This window comes from Lepidochelys kempii, chromosome 20 (genome assembly GCF_965140265.1).
Source record: "Lepidochelys kempii isolate rLepKem1 chromosome 20, rLepKem1.hap2, whole genome shotgun sequence".
NCBI lineage: Eukaryota > Metazoa > Chordata > Testudines > Cheloniidae > Lepidochelys > Lepidochelys kempii.
Window position 1 is genome coordinate 11144098 of NC_133275.1, and position 25732 is coordinate 11169829.

Genomic DNA, 25732 nt, shown 5'->3' on the forward strand with positions numbered 1-25732 from the left:
TGGACGGCGCCGTGCCTTGTGGTGCCGGAGGTCTATCTTGCCTGGTGGGAAACTGCGGTGCCATCATGGCAATCAAGTCCCTGGCCACCTCAAACGTGTCCAGGATGGAAGGGAGCTCCTGCTGCTCCACCTGGCACTCTCTAGCAGGAGGGTCCAGTGGCACCAGACTTGACGGATCCCTCTGCAGGCCCAAAGTCGACAGTGCTGATCCCTGCTAATATTCTGTTCGCTTTTTTGACTGCTGCTGCACACTGAGCAGATGCTTTCAGAGAACTATCCACAGTGACCCCAGGATCTTTCTTGAGTAGTAACAGCTCATCATTGATATGATAAACCTCCCTCATTTTATATGTATGGTTGGGATTATGTTTTCCAATGAGCATTACTTTGCACTTACCAACATGGAATTTCATCTGCCATTTTGTTGCCCAGTCACCCAGTTGTCTGAGGTTCCTTTGTAATTCTTCACGGTCTGCTTTGGACTTATCTGTCTTGAGTAAGTTTCTATCATTTGCACTTTTTGCCACATCACCATTTACCCCCTTTTCCAGATCATTTATGAATATGTTGAACATCACTAGTCCCCGTACAGATCCCTGGGGGACACCACTGTTTACCTCTCTCCATGCTGAATATTGACCATTTATTCCTATCCTTTGCTTCCTGTCTTTTAAGTTAGTGATCCGTGAGAGGACTTTCCCTCTTATCCCGTGACTGCTTACTTTGCTTAGGACCCCCACCAAAGGCTCTTTGTCAAAGGCTTTCTGAAAGTCCAGGAACCTCATGTCTCCTGCTTTGCCCCATGGGCATTTTAACCCTCCAGACCCATTGGGTAAGAGTGTGAAGTACAGAGGGAAACTGAGGCATGCATAGAATTATTTAAAAATGTTACAGAAAATTCCCACTTTATTAAGGTCTGGTACATTTTAAACCTGATGCTGCACATGGAAATGTGTCCAGCTGTCTCTCAGGCATGGGCCATGCCCCTTGTGTGCTCCTTTCTCCCCAGTATCACACTTGTGACAGAGTGCTCCCAAGCAGGGCACAGCTGGGCACCTGGGAACAGAGCTAAGCCTCCCCTGAGCACAGCCAAGGTCACTGACTCTCAGGAGAACTGGTGGCTTTCTTAAAGTCCCAGCTCCTGGAGTCATGTGAATTTGTGAGAATTCCAGTTTTTGCTTAGCCAATGAAGTCAGTGTCTAGTGCTCATGGCTGGGGAGCACAGTCCAGCAGCTCCATGGAGGGATAAATAAAGAACCCAAACTGATCAATTTTGTAATCCCATGATTTTGGGGGCCTCACTTCTGAGCTCTGAAGCTGGTGACGCTGCATAGATGGTGGGCTCTGTGTGCCTATTAGCTCCAAAGTACGCCAGCAACAACCAGCACAGAGATGTCCTCTGAAGTAGCTGCCACTGTTAATGAGGGGAGCTGCAAGGCCTAGCTGAGCCACTGGGTGGGAAAGGGTGGGTTGTGGGGTGGGATGCTGGGTGGGGCAGGGCAGGCTGGAGAGAGTGAGGTGGCAAGTGGGGAAGACTGACTGGGTGGGGGGAGGGAAGGCTGGCTGAGGGTGTCAGGGAAGGCTTGTGGGGAAGGGGGTGGGGCGGTGGCAGCAGCAGGTGCTGGAAGGAGGGTGGCAGGCACTGGGTGGGAAGTTGAGGGGGTGTTGGTTGCGGGAGGCTGGGTTGGGGGAAGCAGGTGCTGGGTGGGAAAAATTGTGGGGCTGGGACATGGGGGGCATGGGCGGTGGGCTAGAAGGGGCAAAGGCTAGGCTGGGATTGGCAGATGCTGGGCAGGGAAGGCTGGGCTGGTGGGGTGGGGAAGGCCACGGGCACTTTGCTTGGCCTTTCCACACAGCATCTGTCTGTCCAGCCCTCTTATCAGGGCGTGGCCTTGCTTGCTGATCAGTCTTCAGAGGCTGCTCCTGCAGTGCAAAGGCAATCCAGAGCTGGATTAACCTGACTGCTTCTGCCCCATGCCTCAGTGGACACCCTGCACGAGAGCCGGCAGAGGGACCCTTGCGTCCTGAGCAAAGCTCCCTGCCAAGGGGTTCTCCCAGGCAGCCTTTCCTTCTGTGCCAGAGCTTTGGGGTGAGAGGAGATGGCTGCCCTGGCAGGAATCTGGGGCCCATTGATCCAACACCCTTTGTCCCTTGGGTGGCTGTTAACAGCATCCTGGGCTCGTCTGTGAGCCTGTGTGGGATAGAGGGCGGCTGCTCTTCATTGATCCCTCGTTATCTGTAGGCTCTCCCTGGCCGATAAGGGGGCTACAGGGTGAGGGCAGGGCGGGGCCTGGAGCCTGAGCTTTGGCAACCTGCCACCGACTGCCATGCCGGTGTTACGGTAACACCAGGACTCTGATTTGAACTCTGCTTCATGCTGTCACCTTGGGCCTGGAGCTATGCCACCTGGCTTTCGCCTGAAGGGGGCGAGTGGTTTTCTTCTAATGGTTGAGCCAGCTCAGCAGCCTGTAACTAGACTCCTAATAGAATCAAAATTATAGTGGAAAGAGGAGGAAGTGCAATTAGCATGTAAAGCCCTCACAAGGGGGGGGGGCATGCCACCAAATATTAATACCCATCCCCAGCCTCTCTCCCTTCACAGCGTTTTGGAACCCAGGTCCCTTGCCTAGTGAGTGGTACTTAGTTGATGGCGAGTCCCTCCATCATAACAAAAGGCCAAGTACAGTTCCCCTGTCCTTGATTCCCATAATCAGGGTCATAACAATTTATTCTTCCTGCCCCAATAACAGAGACAATGGGGATCCCACAGCAGCCAAAGTGACCATTTGGGCAGCTATGGCCTCATTCTAGGCGGGGTGGGTGTGCCTATGCAAATGAGATCGGCCCCTGAAGTTCTTTTCCACAACTTGCCACACCTCACCACCAGATGTCAGGGTGGAGCTCATCCCGATTCTGCTTACAAGAGGAAAGTGATCAGGAACAGTCAGCATGGATTCACCAAGCGCAAGTCATGCCTGACTAATCTAATTGCCTTCTATGATGAGATAACTGGCTCTGTGGATGAGGGGAAAGCAGTGGATGTGTTATTCCTTGACTTTAGCAAAGCTTTTGACATGGTCTCCCACAATATTCTTGCCAGCAAGTTAAAGAAGTATGGGCTGGATGAACGGACTATAAGGTGGATAGATAGCTGGCTAGACTGTCGGGCTCAATGGGTGGTGATCAATGGCTCCATGTCTAATTGGCAGCCAGTATCAAGTGGAGTGCCCCAAGGGTCGGTCTTGGGTCCGGTTTTGTTCAATATCTTCATAAATTATCTGGAGGATGGCGTGGATTGCACCCTCAGCAAGTTTGCAGATGACACTAAACTGGGAGGAGAAGAAGATAGGTTGGAGGGTAGGGATAGGATACAGAGGGACCTAGACAAGTTGGAGGATTGTGCCAAAAGAAATCTGATGAGGTTCAACAAGGACAAGTGCAGAGTCCTGCACTTCGGAGGGAAGAATCCCATGCACCGCTGCAGACTAGGGACCAAAAGGCTTGGCCGCAGTTCTGCGGAAAAGGACCTAGGGGTGACAGTGGGCGAGAAGCTGGATATGAGTCAACAATGTGCCCTTGCTGCCAAGAAGGCCAATGGCATTTTGGGATGTATAAGTAGGGGCATTGCCAGCAGATCGAGGGACGTGATTGTTCCCCTCTACTCGACATTGGTGAGGCCTCATCTGGACTATTGTGTCCAGTTTTGGGCCCCACACTACAAGAAGGATGTGAAAAAATTGGAAAACGTCCAGCGGAGGGCAACAAGAATGATTAGGGGACTGGAACACGTGACTTATGAGGAGAGGCTGAGGGAACTGGGATTGTTTAGTCTGCGGAAGAGAAGAAGGAGGGGGGGATTTGATAGCTGCTTTCAACTACCTGAAAGGGGGTTCCAAAGAGGATGGCTCTAGACTGTTCTCAGTGGTAGCTGATGACAGAACAAGGAGTAATGGTCTCCAGTTGCAGTGGGGGAGGTTTAGGTTGGATATTAAGAAAAACTTTTTCACCAGGAGGGTGGTGAAGCACTGGAATGGGTTACCTAGGGAGGTGGTGGAATCTCCTTCCTTAGAGGCTTTTAAGGTCAGGCTTGACAAAGCCCTGGCTGGGATGATTTAATTGGGGATTGGTCCTGCTTTGAGCAGGGGGTTGGACTAAATGACCTCCTGAGGTCCCTTCCAACCCTGATATTCTATGATAAGTCTCTGCCTGCGCTAGAGCTTAAGTCTTTGCAGTTAATTTAACCCTTCTGAAACAGGAGGGAAGTTACTCAATGTTCCAGCTGAGGCCACGTCTATATTGGGAGCATTTTGCCAGTATAGGTAAACTAGTGTGGACATAGAAGAGCACTACTGTCCCCCACTGAATAAAGAACCTTTACCCTTAGAAAAGAGCAAGAATACAAAGAGGACGAACCCACTGCTCAGGCTTGCTCTGCATGGCTTTTCTATCACTGTAGCGATGTTGGCTAGGGGTGTGATTCCTAACCAATACCATCATACCAGTACATCATCTTAACTCGTGGAGGCAGTTATACCAGTATAAGTGTGCTTATACCTGTACAACTAATATACACTAGCACTGGAGAGCTTAAAATAAGATACTAGACTGAGAGGACAAAAGAAAGGAGCAGATTCTCCTCTTAAATATACAGCATTCTCGCCTAGGATAGAAGACTGCGAAGAGGGACTTGCAGACAGATGTACACTGAATAGAGTTATTAGCAAGATGAAAAAAGATGGCTTAGCAGCTCTCCTGCTCTGATTGCAAAGTAAAGAATTAACTGCAACATCAGATCACTTCTGCTTTGGCCAGCCAGAAGGCATCCATATAACACTGGCTGCATTTGCTCCATTGCCTGAAGTGGGAAGTAAATAGCCTGGTCCCATGAGTGAACTGTTGGAAGAGAATAGGATCCCATCACTGAGCTAGGTATTCTGAAGAACCTGTTTCACCTTTCTTCAGGGTAAATGCACTGATCTGAAGGGCATTACTAAATATGAACTGGATTCTTTTAATAAGTGGTAAATGGATGAGCGATATAAATATGAAATCAAGACGGCTTCTTCCAGCCTAATAGCAAGTGAAGGCATCCTTCTAGCAAAAGGCAACACAGCATACCGAGCTCACCATGCATAAGCATTTACAAAAACATGATTTCCCAAGTGCATTAGAGACCTTAACATCCCATCCTACCTTCAGAGTAACAGCCATGTTAGTCTGTATTCGCAAAAAGAAAAGGAGGACTTGTGGCACCTTAGAGACTAACCAATTTATTTGAGCATAAGCTTCCGTGAGCTACAGCTCACTTCATCGGATGCATCCTACCTTCCTGCACTTTATCAGATGATAGGGAAACCAACAGGCCCTGATTCGATGATACTTATCATAGGGACATTGTATTAACCTCTCTGGATCCAAAGCATCAACTGGAAGAGAAGGAATAAAAAGACAAAAGAAAACATTCTGTAAAACAAGATCTAAGTTCATCATCAACACAATTAACAAGAGTGAAAGCATACTAGCTACTGGAGCTGCCCTCTAACGGGGTTAAGCCATCAATTTTTAATAGCCGAGATAAAAATGCTAAACTGCTAAGTTGGCACTCATTGTGTGTACCCAACCAAATTCACTTCGGATTTTGGGTGAGTGGAATATTCCATTAAAAATGAGGAAAGCGCAATCAGTAGTGCAGAGTGGCCGGTACATATTAATGACTATACTTATGCAGAACAGTGAGCTGGAAATAAACATTACTATAAAAACCCTTGAAGCTACCAAATTAACTAGTTGTACAGCAGTGACATGCTAAGGATTGGCAGAAGCACGGCATTCTGAAGTAAATCCTTTTGCATTTACCTTCATACTCCAAGGCCATCTCTGCTGGATTTAGAAAAACATCAAACTAAAACAAACATGTCTGGAGTTAAGGATGCAATTTGCACTACAGTGCACTTGGCCCTGTAAAGTGCAGAGGTTGGCAGCTGCTTAAGAGCCCAAGACTCTCTGAACATAGTGAGGGCCTAAGTCACAGGCACTTTTTGAAAACGTTCCCTCCTAGTCCATACTATGACCCAGAGACAGGCACGAGTCACCTTAATCACTTAACAGTTACGCAGAAGGGACAAGGTAGGGGAGGACCAACTTCTGAAAGTGAGACACACAAGCTTTCAAGCATACATAGACCTCTTCTTCAGGATTCAGTTTGTGTCCATGCAGCAGTTTTCTTGCCATCACAAATGTGTCTCCCCTCACACCTTCCATGCTATTTATCCGCATTTGTATCAATGTACAGAGGGCATGCACAGAAGTAACTTGGGCCAATGGACTGTGGGAGGTTTTCTAGATAGCTGGAAGTAAGGAGGACGGGCCAGATTGATTACATAAATCAGTATTTTTCAACCTTTTTGATACCAAGGACCAGCTTAGAATCATTGAATATCAGGGTTGGAAGGGACCTCAGGAGGTCATCTAGTCCAACCCCCTGCTCAGAGCAAGACCAACACCAACTAAATCATCCAAGCCAAGGCTCTGTCAAGCCGGGCCTTAAAAACCTCTAAGGATGGAGTTTCCACCATCTCCCTAGGGAACCCATTCCAGTGTTTCACCACCCTCCTAGTGAAATAGTGTTTCCTAATATCCAACCTAGACCTCCCCCGCTGCAACTTGAGACCATTGCTTCTTGTTCTGTCATCTGCCACCACTTTGAACAGCCTAGCTCCATCCTCTTTGTAACCCCCTTTCAGGTAGTTAAAGGCTGCTATCAAATTCCCCCTCACTCTTCCCTTCTGCAGACTAAATAACCCCAGTTCCCTCAGCCTCTCCTCATAAGTCATGTGCCCCAGCTCCTTAATAATTTTCGTTGCCCTCCGCTGGACTCCCTCCAATTTGTCCACATCTGTTCTGTAGTGGGGAGACCAAAACTGGACGCAACACTCCAGATGTGGCCTCACCAGTGCCAAATGGAGGGGAATAACCACTTCCCTCCATCTGCTGGCAATGCTCCTACTAATACAGCCCAATATACCATTGGCCTTCTTGGCAACAAGGGCAGACTGCTGACTCATATCCAGCTTCTCATCCACTGTCATCCCCAGGTCCTTTTCTGCAGAACTGCTGCTTAGCCAGTCGGTCCCCTGTCTGTAGCAGTGCATGGGATTTCCTTCCTTCCTTCTTTAGTGCAGAACTCTGCACTTGTCCTTGTTGAACCTTATCAGATTTCTCTTGGCCCAATCCTCCAATTTGTCTTGGTCACTCTGGACCCTTCCCTACCCTCCAGTGTATCTACTTCTCCCCCCAGTTTAGTGTCACCTGCAAACTTGCTGAGGGTGCAATTAATCCCATCATCCAGATCACTAATAAAGATGTTGAACAAAACCAGCCCCAGGATTGACCCCTGGGGCACTCTTCTTCATACCAGCTGCCAACTAGACTTGGAGCCATTGGTCACTACCCGTTGAGCCCAACAATCTAGCCAGCTTTCTATCCACCTTATAGTCCATTCATCCAATCTGTACTGCTTTAACTTGCTGGCAAGAATACTGTGGGAGACCGTACCAAAAGCTTTGCTAAAGTCAAGATATATCACATGCACTGCTTTCCCCATATCCACAGAGCCAGTTATCTCATCCTGGAAGGCAATCAGGCTGGTCAGGCATGACTTGCCCTTGGTGAATCCAAAGCTTGCAGCTTTTCTAAACAGTGTCAGGGAGATCTGAGGGACAGGCCATTGAGAAAGACTGACATAGGTACTTAGGACAAATGGCTACTTGTGACGAAGTGGGAAGTGTCTTAGTGTTTGATGAATACTGTGCACGCCTCAGTTTTCCCATTGTGTTGCACAAGTATCTAGGTGGTGGGATAAGGGTGTGTGACCTTTGCAGATACCCCGAGAGGGAAGGTGCAAGTGCCTTCTAGCTCCCTGGGCCCAGACAATAGATGTATCTTGGCAACTGATTGCCGGGGCCCATCCTCTGCAAGAGCCAGTGGGAGGAATTGGAGAACAAAGAGAGGTGGAGGCCAGGTGACCGGTTTGCTTGTGGAACAGCATACAGGATGGAGGAGGGGCAACTGGGTGTGACTGAAGGTGGGCTGCTGGAGGCTGGTCAGACTCCTGGTTTGGGACTCAGGAGGAGAACCCGTGGCTCTGGGTCTCCTCAAGATGAACTTTGCTGTAACTTCCTGCTTTCTGTGCTAACAAGATTCTGCTCTATGCTGTGTTCCAGACAACTAATAAACCCTTCTGTTTTACACCGCTGGCTGAGAGTCACTCCTGACTGCTGAAGTCGGGGGTGCATGGCCCGTTTGGAGGGCGTGTAAGGTTTCCCCAGGTGTCCTATTCAGGTGGCTCACTGCAGGGAGCTTATGGCGTGAGACAGGGATGCTGAATGCTCCGAGGTCAGACCAAGGAGGAGCTGAAGCCCAGGAGCTTGTCCTAGTGAGAGTGTGCCCCGAGGGGTAGTCACACTGCAAGAGGGTCCTGGTCCAGGGGCTAGTCTTCACCAGACTCACTGCAGCTGCGCTAATGTAGGGCAGTACTGTAAACGCACTATGAAGACCAGACAGCGCTTTCCTGTCAGCATAATTACTCCACCTCAGCGAAAGGTGGAAGCTATGACAGAATGAGTGTGTGTCCCACTGACTTAGCGCCAGTGCGGACAGCTCAGGGGGGTGGCTTTTTCATGTCCGTGACCGACATAAGTTACATCAACTTAAGCGGAAGCGTAGACAAGCCCTGAACTTCATTCACTGGTTCCAGAGCACCAAGCCCGTGCATCCATGAACTACTAAGGGGGGAAAAAGTCCCCAATGCCTCAAACCAACACCATACACCTGGCTATGCCTCTGGAGAGGGCAGCACCCTTACCTGACCATGGTACTAATTAGGGCTGTCGATTAATCACAGTTAACTCACGCCATTAACTCAAAAAAAATTATTAAAAAAATGAATCGCAGTTACATTTCAATTGGTATTCTATTGTGTATTACACATTTTGGGATGTTTTCTACATTTTCAAATATATTGATTTCAGTTACAACACCGAATACAAAAGGTACAGTGCTCACTCTATTCTATTTATTGCAAATATTTCCACTGTAAAAATGATAAACAAAAGAAATCGTATTTTTCAGTTCACCTCATACAAGTACTGAGGTGCAATCTCTTTATCGTGAAAGTGCAACTTACAAATGTAGATTTTTTTGTTACGTAACTGCACCCAAAAACAAACCAATGTAAAACTTTGGACCTTACAAGTCTACTCACTCCTACTTCTTGTTCAGTCAATCACTGAGAGAAACAAGTCTGTTGACATTTACGGGAGATATGCTGTACATAACTCTACATTTGTGAGTTCTACTTTCGTGATAAAGAGATTGCACTATATTACTTGTATTAGGTGAAGTGAAAAACACTATTTCTTTTGTCTTTTTGTACAGTATAAATATTTGTCATAAAAAAGAAATATAAGTGAGCACTGTACACTTTGTATTCTGTGTTGTAAATGAAATAAATATATTTGAAAATGTAGAAAACATCCACAAATATTTAAATGGTATTCTGTTATTTTTAAGTGCGTGATTACATTTTTTAATTGCTTGACAGCCCTCGTACTAACAGGATATTAACCATGTTACGTCTGTAGCAAAACACATTTTGGAGCCAGCCACTGGTAATAAAGTCAGTTATGAATTATGGCAAGGACAGGGCCTTAATAAGAACAGTCACTTCACTGGGATGATCCCCAGGAAACTGATTTAGGCCCTGGCTGCACAAGACATGACTGTAGCTTTGTAACCAGTTTGTACCCCACACAGCAAATTTGATCTGCTAGTTGGATCATCCATTTCTCCAGACCACAGACATGCTGCAGCTGGGGGACATAGTCATAGAATCATAGAATCATAGAATATCAGGGTTGGAAGGGACCCCAGAAGGTCATCTAGTCCAACCCCCTGCTCGAAGCAGGACCAATTCCCAGTTAAATCATCCCAGCCAGGGCTTTGTCAAGCCTGACCTTAAAAACCTCTAAGAAAGGAGATTCTACCACCTCCCTAGGTAACGCATTCCAGTGTTTCACCACCCTCTTAGTGAAAAAGTTTTTCCTAATATCCAATCTAAGCCTCCCCCACTGCAACTTGAGACCATTACTCCTCGTTCTGTCATCTGCTACCATTGAGAACAGTCTAGAGCCATCCTCTTTGGAACCCCCTTTCAGGTAGTTGAAAGCAGCTATCAAATCCCCTCTCATTCTTCTCTTCTGCAGGCTAAACAATCCCAGCTCCCTCAGCCTCTCCTCATAACTCATGTGTTCCAGTCCCCTAATCATTTTTGTTGCCCTTCGCTGGACTCTCTCCAATTTATCCACATCCTTCTTGAAGTGTGGGGCCCAAAACTGGACACAGTACTCCAGATGAGGCCTCACCAATGTCGAATAGAGGGGAACGATCACGTCCCTCGATCTGATCGCTATGCCCCTACTTATACATCCCAAAATGCCATTGGCCTTCTTGGCAACAAGGGCACACTGCTGACTCATATCCAGCTTCTCGTCCACTGTCACCCCTAGGTCCTTTTCCTAGTCCACTAGGTCAATGTGGGAACCCACAAACCATGATGCACACACTGTGGAGGACTGCAAAATGGCAACTTCCTGGAGGTCTTCATGCCTTGAACATCACTGATAAGAAGGCTGAGGCTTAGCTGGATCGCATACACTAAATAAATAAAAGGAACCACACACAGCTGAGTTACGCCCCCACTCCAGCCTTCCTGGCTCACAAAGGTTGGGCAGCTCAGTTATCTTTTCTTATACACGCTTAAAGTAATACTCTATCCTGAAAAAAGAAAAGGAGTACTTGTGGCACCTTAGAGACTAACCAATTTATTTGAGCATGAGCTTTCGTGAGCTACAGCTCACTTCATCAGATGTTTACCGTGGAAACTGCAGCAGACTTTATATACACACAGAAATCATGAAACAATACCTCCTCCCACCCCACTGTCCTGCTGGTAATAGCTTATCTAAAGTGATCAACAGGTGGGCCATTTCCAGCACAAATCCAGGTTTTCTCACCCTCCACCCCCCCACACAAATTCACTCTCCTGCTGGTGCTAGCCCATCCAAAGTGACAACTCTTTACATAATCAAGTCGGGCTTGGATGGGCTAGCACCAGCAGGAGAGTGAATTTGTGTGGGGGGGTGGAGGGTGAGAAAACCTGGATTTGTGCTGGAAATGGCCCACCTGTTGATCACTTTAGATAAGCTATTACCAGCAGGACAGTGGGGTGGGAGGAGGTATTGTTTCATGATTTCTGTGTGTATATAAAGTCTGCTGCAGTTTCCACGGTAAACATCTGATGAAGTGAGCTGTAGCTCACGAAAGCTCATGCTCAAATAAATTGGTTAGTCTCTAAGGTGCCACAAGTACTCCTTTTCTTTTTGCGAATACAGACTAACACGGCTGTTCCTCTGAACTCTATCCTGAGCCCCTCCACCTGCCTGAGAGGTCAACACTTTTACACCTACCTTGTGGCTCATGATCTGTATGAAGAACTTGGTTCCTGATGTTTTAGTTAAAACAAACAAACCAAAAACACAAAGAGTTGGATTCTCTCCTGTCTTCACTGCAATTCACACAATTTGAATGCATCAGCCATCTAAAAAAATCCTTCCCCCCAAGATTATAAGTCTAAATAAGACAGAATTTAAAGGACTGCACAGTCTAGAGTCAACCTGAATCTCAGATTTGGTTGCCCATCAGAAAATATGTTTACTACCCCGCCGGCAAGTTGTCACTTCAGTCCCATGATGTGCTTTTGCTCTAAAACATGACTGGCTAAAAATGGCATCTCCTTAGTTGGCCTGCTCTGTGTGTGTGTGTATTGGAATCAGAGCTGTGAGGGTCGTGACAAAAATGAGAAGGGGGAGGATTTGTTGCATTTTGCTCATCTTAACTCTGCAGAGCCAGCCCAGCTACAGGAGGGAGAGCTCAGGTCTATTCTGCATCATCATTGTTATTATTTATTTGTATTAGCATAGTGCCCAGGAGCCCTAGTCATGGACAAAGATCTGTTGTGCTAGGCACTGTACAGTGATTAAACAAATGCAACATTAACAGAAAGAAAAGGAGTACTTGTGGCACCTTAGAGACTAATCAATTTATTTGAGCATAAGCAGAATTAATATCATATTGCCTCTATATAAATCCACACTACATTCCTATCTTGAATACTGTGTGCAGATGTGGTCGCCCCATCTCAAAAAGATATATTGGAAATGGAAAAGATACAGAAAGGGGCAACAAAAATTATTACGGGTATGGAACAGCTTCCTTATAAGAAGAGAGAAGACTGGGACTTTTCAGCTTGGAAAAGAGATGACTAAGGGGGTGAAAGTAAATACGGAAGTGTTATTTCTGCTTCTCATAACACAAGAACTAGAGGTCATCAAACAAAATTAATAGGCAACAGGTTTAAAACAAACAAAAGGAAGTATTTCTTCACACAATGCACAGTCAACCTGTGGAACTCCTTGCCAGAGGAAGTTGTGAAAGCCAAGACTATAACAGGGTTTAAAAAAGAACTAGATAAGTTCATGAATTAGTCAGGATGAGCAGGGATGCAAAACCAAGCTCTGAAGTGTACCTAGCCTCTGTTTGCCAGAAGTTGGGAATGGGCCAACATTAGGTAAGGCGGAATTCTAGGCTACCCTGAGCTGTATGGTTCTGACACTATCTGACCCCCCTGCTGGATCCCAAGGCCATAGAGCCCTTCAGCCAAATGGATGGTATTAAGATGGGGGACTATGACCTGTTCAAACAGGCTTTGCTGCTGAAGTTTGAACTGACCCCTGAGGCGTACAGGAAACGATTCCGGGGTGTACGCAAGACCCCAGGTGCCACTTACAAGGAGGTCACCAATCTGCTGGGGGAATATCTCCGTAGGTGGGGGAAGGGCACAGGGGCCACTACCGCAGAGGAGGTGTGTAACCTGGTGGGGTTGGGGCAGCTGTATGACATCTGCCCTCCAAACCTTAAGATGTGGTTAGTGGACCGGAAGCCTAAAGATCTGCGCAGTGCAGGGGCACTAGTGGATGAGTTTGTGAACAGCAGATAGGGGTCAGGAGGGAGACCCACATCAGGGACTCAGAAGGGGAGTCACACAGAAACCTCCCCAGGGTGGGACTCCAGGAAGCCCAACTCACAGGTGCCCCTGAAGGCTGGGGCAGGCCGACCCCCCATGGGACTTGAGGGACCTGAAATGTAATTACTGTGGCCAAAAAGGACACAAAGTGGCTCAATGCCTGAAGATGGAGGAAATGGCAGCCAAGCAGAACCCGCGGGGTGTCAACTGGGCGGAAGCCCACTGAGAGGGGGCACCACGGGTCCAGGGGGCTGCAGTTGATAGGGCTATGCTGGGGTCGGGGATCACACCGAAGCACGAGGGTAGGGCTTGACAGTGCTGGGCCAGAGCCTCTGTCCCAAGGTGCGGAAACTGAGGCACCGCCAACCAGGGCTGTCCCCTCAAACCCAGCAGCCAAATTCCAGATGGAGCTGCAGGAGGATCCCTCCTCAGAGAAGCTGAGGGCCCTTGCTGGCCACAATGGTGCAGGACCCCAGGGGGAGGACTGCCGGGAGAGATTCCTGTGGGAGAAGGGATTCCTGTCCCGGGAATGGGCTGGTTCAGGGCCAACTGAACCTTGGAAAGCCAGGAGGCAATTGGTGGTCCTCCCCCAGAGGTACCACCACAGACTGTTGTACTTGGCCCACAATATTCCCCTTTCAGGGCATCTGGCGCACCAGGCAGAGGCTGCTGCAGAACTTTCAGTGGCCCGGGGCCTTTGACGCCGTCCAACAGAATTGCAGGGCCTGGGACTCCTGCCAGAGGGTGGGGAAGGCCCAGGAGAAGTGTAAAGCAGCTCTGAGACCTCTGCCCATCGTAGAGGAGCCTTTCCAGAGGGTGGCCATGAACATAGTGGGGCCCCTCAGCAGGGCAGCCCGGTCGGGGAAGAAATACATTCTGGTGGGGGTAGATTTCTCTCTGCGCTACCCCGAGGCAGTGGCCATGTCCTCTATGGAGGCAGACACCGTGGCAGACGCGCTGCTCACCATTTTCAGCAGAGTGGGTTCCCCCAGGAGGTCCTTACAGACCAGAGGTCCAACTTCATGTCAACCCTGCTCCAGTGCTTGTGGGAGAAGTGTGGGGTCTGACACACCTGGGCCTCGGCGTGTCACCCTCAGTCCAACAGGCTGGGGGAGAGGTTCAATGGGACCCTAAAGATGAGGCTGAAAACCTTTATGGACCAGCACCCACAGGACTGGGAGAAGTATTTACCCCACCTGCTGTTCACATACAGGGAAGTGCCCCAGGAATCCACAGGGTTTTCCCCTTTCGGAAATAGGAGGAGGGTGAGGGGACCCCTCGACTTGATGAGGGACGAGTGCGGGGGGAAGGCCTCCCCCGATGGAGTATGTTCTGACCTGTCTGGAAAAGCTCGCGGAGCTCATGGGCTTGGCCAGGGGAAACCTAGCCAGGGCACAGGGGAAGCAGAAGGTCTGGTACAACCGCTCAGCACGTGCCTGCTTCTAGGCTACCAGGGACCAGGGGATGCTTCTCATCCCCATGAGGAAGCACAAGCTGCAAGATGCCTGGGACGGCCCCTTCAAGGTCATCAGACAGGTAAATGAAGTGAAATATGTCGTGGAACTGTCCAACCGGGCACACCGCCACTGGGTGCACCATGTCAACATGATGAAGCCATACTGGGCCAGGGAGAAGTTGGGGCTGGCTGGGTGTGGGCAGTGGGAGGAGAAGGGAGAGGATCCCCTGGTGGGACTCCTCCCTGAGGTGGGGGCTGACCCCTCGCTGGAATCAATTCTCCTCTCAGACCAGCTAACCCCTGCCCAGCAGGCAGAGATCAGAGAGGTGCTGCCTTCACACCGGCAGCTGTTCTCCAGCCGGCCCGGGCTCACTATCCTGGCTGTTCACCAGGTGGAAACAGGAGCCAATCTTTCCATCAGGTGTTCCCCATTCAGGGTCACTAGGAAAACAGCCCAGGACCTGGAGAGAGAGGTTGGAGACATGCTGGCTTTAGGGGTGATCCAGCCGTCCTCCAGCCCCTGGGCCTCTCCCATGGTGCTGGTCCCCAAGAAGGATGGGTCGATCCGGTTCTGTGTGGATATGGGAAGTTCAGTGCCATCACCATGTCCAATGCCTACCACCGATAAAATCCTAGACAAGTTGGGGGGGGGTGCTGATTTGACGAAGTGGGACTGTTCTTAATCATAGAATCATAGAATCATAGAATATCAGGGTTGGAAGGGACCCCAGAAGGTCATCTAGTCCAACCCCCTGCTCGAAGCAGGACCAATTCCCAGTTAAATCATCCCAGCCAGGGCTTTGTCAAGCCTGACCTTAAAAACCTCTAAGGAAGGAGATTCTACCACCTCCCTAGGTAACGCATTCCAGTGTTTCACCACCCTCACAGTGAAAAAGTTTTTCCTAATATCCAATCTAAACCTCCCCCACTGCAACTTGAGACCATTACTCCTCGTTCTGTCATCTGCTACCATTGAGAACAGTCTAGAGCCATCCTCTTTGGAACCCCCTTTCAGGTAGTTGAAAGCAGCTATCAAATCCCCTCTCATTCTTCTCTTCTGCAGGCTAAACAATCCCAGCTCCCTCAGCCTCTCCTCATAACTCATGTGTTCCAGTCCCCTAATCATTTTTGTTGCCCTTCGCTGGACTCTCTCCAATTTATCCACATCCTTCTTGAAGTGTGGGGCCCAAAACTGGACACAGTACTCCAGATGAGGCCTCACCAATGTCGAATAGAGGGGAACGATCACGTCCCTCGATCTGCTCGCTATGCCCCTACTTATACATCCCAAAATGCCATTGGCCTTCTTGGCAACAAGGGCACACTGCTGACTCATATCCAGCTTCTCATCCACTGTCACCCCTAGGTCCTTTTCCGCAGAACTGCTGCCTAGCCATTCGGTCCCTAGTCTGTAGCTGTGCATTGGGTTCTTCCGTCCTAAGTGCAGGACCCTGCACTTATCCTTATTGAACCTCATCAGATTTCTTTTGGCCCAATCCTCCAATTTGTCTAGGTCCTTCTGTATCCTATCCCTCCCCTCCAGCGTATCTACCACTCCTCCCAGTTTAGTATCATCCGCAAATTTGCTGAGAGTGCAATCCACACCATCCTCCAGATCATTTATGAAGATATTGAACAAAACCAGCCCCAGGACCGACCCTTGGGGCACTCCACTTGATACCGGCTGCCAACTAGACATGGAGCCATTGATCACTACCCGTTGAGCCCGACAATCTAGCCAGCTTTCTACCCACCTTATAGTGCATGTTTCCTCTGAATAGTGTGGGGGTGCCTCAATTTCCCCTTTGCAGTTCTTAAGTATCTAGGTGGTGGGAGAAGGGTGTCTGATCACTGCAGAGCCCTAGAGGGCAGGTGTGTGCAGGAGTCTGGACACAGAGAATGGCCGACACCCTGTTTCTTGGCCACTGATGGCCTGGGCCCTTCCCCCCTGCAAGGTGAGAGCTAAAGGGTTGGAGAACAAGGGAATCAGGTGACCTCCTGGCCCGGGAAAGGAACAAAGCCCAGAGGAGGAGGGGCTGGAGGGAGTTTCAGTTTGGGGCTGGCTGGGACATGGAGTGAAGGGCAGATGTGGTTGTCTGGCTCACTGCCCCCCAAAATGGACCCAGCTGAGGAGTCCTGTTCTCTGCACCTACCAGCTCTGTTTTAGACCATGTTCCTGTCATTTAATAAACCTCTTTTTTACTGGCTGGCTGAGAGTCACATCTGACTGCGAAGTTGGGGTGCAGGACCCTCTGGCTTCCCCAGGAGCCCCGCCAGAGCAGACTCACTGTGGGAAGCGCACGGAGGGGCAGAGGATGCTGAATGCTCTGAGGTCAGACCCAGGAAGCTGTGTGAGCTTTGTGGCCTGCAGACAGTCTGCTCACAGACAGGAGACTTCCCCAGAGTCCTGACTGGCTTCATGGGGAGCAGTTCCAGAGCAACGCCTGGGGACTCCATGACAGCTATCAAATCCCCCCTCCCTCTTCTCTTCTGCAGACAAAATAACCACAGTTCCCTCAGCCTCTCCCCATAAGTCATGTGCCTCAGCTCCCTTCTCATTTTCATTGCCCTCCGCTGGACTCTCTCCAATTTGTCCGCATCCTTTCTGTAGTGGGGGCCCAAAACTGGACGCAATACTCCAGATGAGGCCCTCACCAGTGCTGAATAGAGGGGAATAATCCCTTCCCTCGATCTGTGGGCAATGCTCCTACTAATGCAGCCCAATATGCTGTTAGCCTTTTTGGCAACACGGGCACACTGCTGACTCACCTCCAGCTTCTCATCTGCTGTAACCCCAGGTCCTTTTCTGCACGTCCTTTTCACCAGTTCCTTATCCACCTTTCAATTCTCAGATTAAAGCCCATCTTCTCCAATTGAACTAATAATTTGCCAATTGTATCAAATGCCTCACTGACGTCCAGGTAGATTAGATCATTGGTTCTCAAACTGGGGGTCACAACCCGGTTAAGTGGGGGGGTCACGAGCCCTGACCCCAGCGTGCGGCTGTAAGTTGCGAGCCCCGACCCCTGCACCAGGCTGTCAGCCCTGACCCCTGTGTGGAGCTGCGGGGCTACGAGCCCCAACCCGGGCACACGGCTGTGGGTCCCGACCCCTGTGCTAGGCTGTGAGCCCTGACCCCGGTGTGCGGCTGTGAGTCCCGACCCCGACCCCTGCGCCGGGCTGTGAGCCACGACCCCAGTGTGCAGCTGTGAGTCCTGACCCCAACCCCTGGGCCGGGCTGTGAGCCCCGACCCCAACAGGGAATCGTGGTTGCGAGCCCCGACTCCAACCCCCACACAGGGCTGCAAGCCCAGACCCCAACCCTGGCCAGGAGCGGGGCTGTGATCCCTGAGTCCGACTGCCACATGGGGTTGCAAGTGCTGACCCCAACCAGGAGTGGGGCTGTGAGCCCTGAGCTGGGGCCTCCAGGACGCTGTGAGCCCCGACCTCTGTAATGGGGTTTCAGGCGCAGCCCGGCCATGCTGAGGGTTATCAGCCGGGAGCACACACAGGGTTGTCAGCCCCGAGCCCCGCCACCCGCTGTGTTTTAGTCTGAATTTAAAAGCAGTGAGTAAAGGTAAATTCATTTTAAGCCATAGGGTTTAAATTTAGTATTTAACATAGTGTTAAATATCAAAAATGTGTTTTTAATTTTTAAGGGGGGGTCGCACTCAGAGGTTTGGTGTTCGAAAGGGGTCACCAATACAAAAAGTTTGAGAACCACTGGATTAGATCTACTGCATTTCCTTTGTCTAAAACCTCAGTTATCTTCGCAGAGAAACAGATCAGGTTGGCCTGGCAGGACCTACCGATTGTAAAACCAGGTTGTATTTTATCCCAGTTACCGTTCACCTCTTTGTCCTTCATTACTTTCTCACTCAAAATTTGTCCCAAGACCCTGCAGACAGTTGAGGTCAAATTAAAAGGCCTGTAGATACCTGGACCACGTTTTTTTCCATTTCTTAAAAATAGGAACTATATTAGCAATTCTCCACTCCCCCGCCCCGAGTTTACAGAGCCATCAGAAATCCTTGCTATTGGGCTTGCAATTCCATGTGCCAGTCCCCTTACTCTGCATGGATGGAGCTTATGGGGTGCTAGGGGCTGCAGTGAGTGGGGTGGGAGGACCCAGTAGGGGGCACTTGCCCCTTCTAGTCTGTGCCGGCCCCAGCATAGTGCTCAATTTGTGCTATTTTGGGGGTTGTAAATCTAAGTTTCTGAGCGCTTGTCACTAAGGAGCCCATGTGCAGTGCAGCCTGGTCATAGAATCATAGAATATCAGGATTGGAAGGGACCTCAGGAGGTCATCTAGTCCAACCCCCTGCTCAAAGCAGGGCCAATCCCCAATTTTTGCCCCAGATCCCTAAATGGCCCCCTCAAGGATTGAACTCACAACCCTGGGTTTAGCAGGCCAATGCTCAAACCACTGAGCTATCCCTCCCGCAAGGCTCCCTGGCCCAGCTCCCCACGCTCTGTGCAGCACAGTGCAACTAGATGTGGGATTCTTCACTTGTCCTAATCTACTGTGCTGTGTGGCTGTTAAAGAGCTGCTCCGTCCCACCCCAGAGGTGGCTGCATCTTAGTGCTGGGCAAAGGATCCCTGTATAAATAGCCCCTGCAGCCCACCCCAGAAGTGGCTACATCTCAACCTCAGGGATGAACTGAGTGACTGGAATACAAGTGACTCTAGTCCTGGGAGTGACCAGGGCTGCTGGGCCTCTTGCCAGGGAGGTGGGCAAGGCCTCAGCAGAGATTGGGGCCCTGGGGTGGTGCAAGGCCAGGGCCGAGATTCTTCTGGCCGTGGGAACCCAGTGACTCAGTCAGTGCCCCACTCCCAGCCAGTCCTCCCCATTCACCGAGCCCTTCGTGCCAGCCATGTTGCTCTAAGTCGCACTAGGTGCCACTCGATAGGTCACCTACAATCACACGGTTTCTTTTCGGTGCCTTGACTGGGCAGCGGGTAAGGAGCGGTAGATAACGGATTCTCCAGGCCAGGACTACAGATCTGCTCCCTCACTGTGCCAGGGATGCCCCGCTGGTCCCATCTCTGCCCCAAGAGCCTCCCCCCGCAGTCCCTGGCAGAGAAGGGATTGCTCTACTGCCAGTGCCCAGCAGGCCTATGTGTGACATGAGTTTGGGGGTCTCAACCCCGTCCCTAGGGGGATGGGTCCATGCTCTGACGGGCATAAGCTGACAGCCAAGGACTGGCCAAGAGTGCCCTCCCCACCTTCTCAGGCAGGGCAAGGGGTGGAGTACAGAGTGATCTGCTGTGGGGCCCAGGCCCTCAGTCTCTGGGGCTGGCAGCACTGCCCCAGCGATGAACCTCCCCCAGGGGCAGGGAGCAGCTGCCGGGTCCAAAGCATCCCAGCAAACACTGGCCATTCGGCACCAGCCAGGGGAAGGTCTCGCACTCAGGCCATTCTGGATCAGAAGCGTGTGTGGGGAGATGGGAGCTGAACACGGACCCCTCTCCAAACTCCCAGCAGCCCCCAGAGCCTCATCCCTGTGATCCCTCTAACGCCATGGGCACAAGGACCCTCAGCCAGCATCCCCATAGGGCCCAACAGTGGGGAACCCAGCCCCTTACCTGGCTGGTCCCTCCCATGGCCTTGACGCTGGCCCCAGTTCAGCCCAGTTCCCCCACTCTGCAGGGCACTGGAGAAGCCTCCACTGGCAGCTTTGCTGCTGGCATTCTGTGGCAGCTCCTGCCGAGGCCCCAGGGCCCAGGCCGGGCAGCGCTGTCCTCCCAGGGGGCTCGTTAGCCAGGGCCATGCAGAAGCCTGGGACCCAAAAGCCAACCATGGCTCCCCAGCCGGGAGCAGGTTTCCTTGACACCTGGGTACCCCAGGGGGCCAGATCCTAAAGAGCAGGAGGGGAAGATGCAGAAAGAGGAGAGCTGTGCACGGGGCCATGGAGCGGGGGGAAGGGACAGAGAGACGTTTAAACCAGAGGGGCGGAGGGCGCGCCCCATCTTCCTCAGAGCCCTGGGCTGGCCTGTGCCCCCTGGCCCCAGAGGTGGGGGCTGGAAAGTGACTTGCCTTGCCCCAGAGTGCCAAGGCCACTGGCTGTACCGGAGAGGCCGTGCGGCTGCAGGAAACGCCCCCCCCCCCCCCCGCCCCCCAAGCCGGGCTCCGTGGGGCCAGGATTCAGGCCTGGGGAGCTTTGGGCCTTGTGGCAGGGACTCCAGCACTGGGGAAAGGGCCAGCTTGACTGCCCCAGAGCCCAAAGCTTGCGTCACACCCCCATCCCCCACGCCAACGGCCCTGCCCTGAAGGGACCCATCTAGGGGCAGAGCGGAGCTCAGGCTCTGTAGCCCCAGCGTGCCGGTCCCACAGCCGGCAGGCAACGCGGGTGCTGTCCCAAAAGGAACTGGACTGAGCCCCTCTCCACAGCCACCCCCACTGTCAGACACTGCTCCCCGGGGACAGATTCGAACCCGTGCCCCAGAGAGGAGAGACGCCCCCTACCCCGCCAGCCCAGAATATTATTATTCATCTTACATAGCACTGTCCAGCAAAACACTTCCCAAAGGAGGTCAGTGTCATCATCCCCACTATACACATGGGGAAACTGAGGCAGAGGACAGGGAAGGGATTTGCTCAAGGTCACCCAGTGGCAGAGTCAGACATAGACTTCCAGTCTGCTGCATCCCAGTTCAGTGCTTTACCCACTAGGCCACACTGCCTCCCTTGAATCATAGAATATCAGGGTTGGAAGGGACCTCAGGAGGTCATTGAGTCCAACCCCCTGCTCAAAGCAGGACCAATCCCCAATTAAATCATCCCAACCAGGGCTTTGTCAAGCCTGACCTTAAAAACTTCTAAGGAAGGAGATTCTACCACCTCCCTAGGTAATGCATTCCAGTGTTTCACCACCCTCCTAGTGAAAAAGTTTTTCCTAATATCCAACCTAAACCTCTCCCACTGCAACTTGAGACCATTACTCCTTGTCCTGTCATCTTCTAAAAGAAGACTCTGTGGCCATAGCTCGGGAGTGGCTTTCCCTCCACGCACTGCCAGGGGGAGCCATGAGATGTTTAATATTGTCTGTCCCAAGTGTGGGGAGGCACGAGCCACCCCGGGTCCCACACAGGTGCCTCTGTCCAGATGGCAAGAAGGCCGAGCGGGCCCATCAGCTTTGGTGCCCCTCTTGCGCCCCAACACTCAGAAGTCACTAGTCAGGCCTCAAAATCATGAGATTTGCTTAAAAATCACAAGATTTTAATATTTGTTTGCATTCTGGCATGGCTGTGTTTGGGAGGAGCGAGGTCTGGGGCTTCTCCTCCACGCCGAGGGTGGGCACTTTATCTAATGAAAGTGAAGTTTCTTCGTTACTGATCCCATTCCAACTCACCCACCCACCCACTGCTGGGCTCACCATGCAGTGATGGGCGTTGGCAACACTGGCCATTTAAGGGTTAAAGTGTGACAGGGCGTTGGTCTACCTTGGCACTAGAAGGGCAGCAGGAAGAGCAGCAGCCCCACAATTGAGCTGCCTTGGAAATTTGGGGGGGTGCATGGAACCCTTATGTTTTCACCCCTTGCAAAAAATTTTCAAAAGCCAAAAATGTCTATGTGTCTGTGGGTGTGTAGTTTTTTCCATCCCTTCCCATCCACTTTCCAGTAGATGAGAAAAGGACAAAGGGCAGAGAAATGGGGGAGGGAGGGGTAATTTTTCGAAGGCTTTTTTTAAATTGCTCATCAAAAACCTGAAATGTTTAGAAAGAAGCAAATTTTTTCTACAACACTGTCAAGAAAAAGGCCAATTTACCAACAAAAAAGCTGAGGCTTTAGTTTAAAGAGGAGCGAAAGAAGCAGGGCTGAAATAGGTACAGAATATAATGAAAGGAGGGGGGTGCTCCTATTTGCCCCCACCTTCACCTGTCCCAGTGTTGCAAGAGCAATGGGACGCTCTGTGAAAGCAAATGTCAAGGGAAGTTACATAATTAGCCAGGGGAACTCACTGCCACTAGATGTCACTGACATTGCAAGCCTGGCAGGATTCAGACAAGGATGGTGCGGGGTGGGGAGCAATGGTGTCAGGACAGAATTTAGAAAACAGGCCACAAGGCCACTGCTGACTGTCAGGATGAGGGGGATATGCCCCCCTTTCCCCCCTCCGCCGACTGGTTATGTCATCATTAGCCACTAGGAGGGGGTTCTTGCACCTTCCTCTAAAGTAGCTGGTGCTGGGGTGGCTGGCCCCATTGATCTGGTTTGGGGAAGGAGGCAGCAGGGAGAGGGCGGGGTACTGGGCTAGATGGGTCCTGTGACGCTAGCAGACCAGGTGCCAGCTCATGCCCAGACCCTTAGGCCTCACTGAACACTGATAAGTGCAGAGCTTGACCCAGCCTGTGTGTTAGCCGTGTGACAACAGCTGCTGATCAGCGTGTGTGGAGTGTTTCGACTTGTGGAATTGCTTGCAGGATTGATCTCTCCCATAACCTCTGTAGCCCGTGGTATAAAGTTAGAATGAATGTTTGCATCGTAAACCTCTGTAACTGCTCCACACCACTGAGTTTGCGAGGCAGCTTACGTCCACCTAACACTGCGTCTACACTAAAATTTGGCTCCCGCTGATGTAACTCACCTGCTTTGCCGACTTAATCATGCCACTTCCCCCAGTCAGCGTAGTTAGGTCAATGCAGTGTCAGTGTACATACTGCGTTGCTTACATCGACTGTCCCGCAATGCCCCCCACACTGACAGTACAATCGATACCACACACCACAGACACAAGGAGCCAGGTGTACACACACACAAGTGCTGTAACTACTGTGGTGGCTGCACGCAGGGTGATTTGATTTTGTAGTGTAGCCATGGCCTGTGTAACTCCCTCAACAGGGGAGAAGCATGAATTAGTGTAAAGTGCTGGGCCTGCCCATCGAAACCAAACGAGCCATTGCGAAATATCCTTACTGATTGCCTCTCTTGTTAGATATTTTATTGCGTGTGTGTGTGTGTGTGTGTGTTCTCCCTGTGTGCTGCCCCAGCTCTGTGCAGACAGCCAGCACAGCAGACCTTGAGTGAACCGCCCAATGACCACAAGATCCGTTAAGGGACGAAGGCACCCGGCCAGGTTTATTGTTGACAAGGCATGCTAATAGCACCTGGCAGACTCTACGAGGGTACTAAGACATGTATGCCTGTGAGAATGGACGCAGCTCAGTGAATGGCAGGACTTTCCATTTCCCCCTTGGCTGGACCAACACATTCTCTCAGAGATACCCTGATACAAACAAGCTGCCCCTCTGACTTAGATACTGCCCTCTGACCTGGCTAGTTATTGTCCACTTTTTTGTACATGTTGGTTTGATTAAAACATTTGTATTTATTATGTTGCTATTTGACCTTATCTTTTAGGAGGGCTCAGTGTGTTCCTGTTATCCTTGGGGAATGTTTTTGTGCCATTCTTGATATTGTGGTTTTTGTACCACGCTTCTGGAATGTGTTTGTGTGGTCCTTTGTGCCGAGCACTGTCCAGGACTGCACGTTTCTGCACCATCAGGGCTGGGCTCACCAGATTCTGGGAACGTGCAAGTGGGCAGGGCCTGATGTTTGCTCACAGCAGGGAGAGGGGATACTGGGCTGGATGGACCCTGTAGGAATCAGCCAGGCTGAGTTTCCTGCAGGGCAGAGGGAGGTGAGTGGGCCTTGTTAGATGCAGCCTGGGGGGGCTGGCTGTGGTGAGGGGTGTCTCGGGCTTTGGGGGGGTTCTCTGCAACAGGCTGTCTCTGTGACTGATGCTGATCACACTACACTGCCCCCTTCTTAAAGCCCAGCACAGCCCAGCCCAGCCCAGCCCAGCAGCTGGAGCCCACCCAGTAATTAGGAAATGAGATTTAATTTCAGGCAACAAAATGCCACAAAAGTGGCGGGTGAGCCGGCTTTGGGCTGCGCGGTAAGATGATAAGCAGCATCACACAGGCTGGTTGCATAATTGTGAACTTGGCTCAGGCCGGTTGCCTTCCCCGCCCCCCCGCCCAGCCCTGGAGGTTGGGGGCCGACTCTGAGGAGGGCTGGGGGACGAGATGCTGGGTCCCTGCCCGGGAGAAGGGGTGTGCGCTGGGCATCATTCTGGGATCGCTCAGCCCCCAGCATGGCCTGGCCCAGGGCAGGGGGCACTGGGCCGCAGTCCATACCCACAAGGCATGGGCAGGTTGGGGACAGGGCTAGATCAGCCTGGGTTTGGTGAACTCCGATCTTGAGACAATATTTCCTCAGGGGCCCATTGGATGCACCTGTGCTGCCTACAGGGGGCACTGCTGCTGCATGGGGGTATCACCCACCTGCACCTCCTGCCTCCCACTGCCCCACCCCAAATCACCCCCTGGCCCCTCCACCCATGCACTGTATACAGCTTGCAGTTACTGTAAACCTCTCCCCCTCCCTGCTACCCCCACTGCCTCCCCCCAGCCCTGCTGTAAGCCCCCCAAGTCACCCCGCTCTGCCCCAAGCAATCTCCCTCCAGCAGGGTCTGCATGCAGGTCTCTGCAGGATGAACTCTTCTGCAAGCCTGGTGCAGCTTCACCTGTCCCTGGGTCCCAGCTCCGCCCTAGTCATGATCCCCCCAATCCAGGCCCAAAGGTCTTGGGGGCCCTGGCACAGCTGGCACTGGGAGACAGGGGCATCTTGGCACCCCATTCCCACCAGCCCCCAGGGCTGGGACCAGCAGTGATCAGCTCCCCCAGGCCCACTGCATGGGCTGATGCATGCAGCCCTCTCCAGCTGCCCTCACCAGGGCCTGGGGCAGAGCATGGCAGAGCAAGGGCAGAGGGGCTGGGCCTGTCTGCTGGACCCACCCTCCCTCCTGGCACCAACCAGGCCCATGGCCAGCTGTCTCAGGCCTGCACCCCCCTCATGCTTCTGGGGGCAGGCTGAGGGGTACAGCGTGTGTGGCTGGGGTCCCCCTTGCTCAAGGTGCAAGCCCGGGGTGCAGACGGAGCCCCATGTAAGGGCAGCCATGGGGGGAGCTGGCGAGCCCACAGTTGGGCAGGTGTCTCCGCCGGAGCTTTTTAATTCCGCACCCCCAATTCACCGCCCACCTGCCTGGCAGCCGCACAGCAATTATCCAAATGGCTGTTAATTGCAGCTGATAATTCCTCACGGGGATCAGGGGTGGAAAGCTCCGCAGCT